The following is a 364-nucleotide window of genomic DNA, read 5'->3' as shown; positions in this document are numbered from 1 at the left end:
GTCTCTTCGGAGACATCCGATAAAATTGGAACGATACAGAGAAGATTAGCATGGCCCCTGCGCAAGGATGACACGCACAAATCGAGAAATGGTCCAAATTTTTTGTGTTTTTTTTTTTTTTTTTTCCGGCCCTTTCTCACGTTGGTGTTTGTCCTTGCGTCCTTTTATTGTTCTTTTGGACAGCTATGAAGAAGGCTCATGTTGCAGCGTTGGTCATTAGTCTTCTTTCTGCTTTGGGGTTCTTACAGGTAGCTCAACCAAATTACTGGACTCATCGCAGTTTGCTTCTCAGGTCAGGTCTCTTACTGCCGTGCTGAGGCCGAAAAGTGGTTGTTCTTACTGCAGATGAGAGCTCCCTATCCTC

The 364-nt window shown here is 44.8% G+C and overlaps 1 non-coding gene across 1 annotated transcript; it reads left to right on the top strand.

Moving 5' to 3' along the window:
• Positions 1-103, top strand: LOC120294179. Its single transcript, XR_005551670.1, has one exon. It is a non-coding gene; the product is annotated as a U6 spliceosomal RNA (small nuclear RNA).
• The last annotated feature ends 261 nt before the right edge of the window (positions 104-364 follow it).

The sequence above is a fragment of the Eucalyptus grandis genome, chromosome 5 (assembly GCF_016545825.1).
Source record: "Eucalyptus grandis isolate ANBG69807.140 chromosome 5, ASM1654582v1, whole genome shotgun sequence".
Classification (NCBI taxonomy): Eukaryota; Viridiplantae; Streptophyta; class Magnoliopsida; order Myrtales; family Myrtaceae; genus Eucalyptus; species Eucalyptus grandis.
This window is presented reverse-complemented; position numbering and strand designations above follow the sequence as displayed.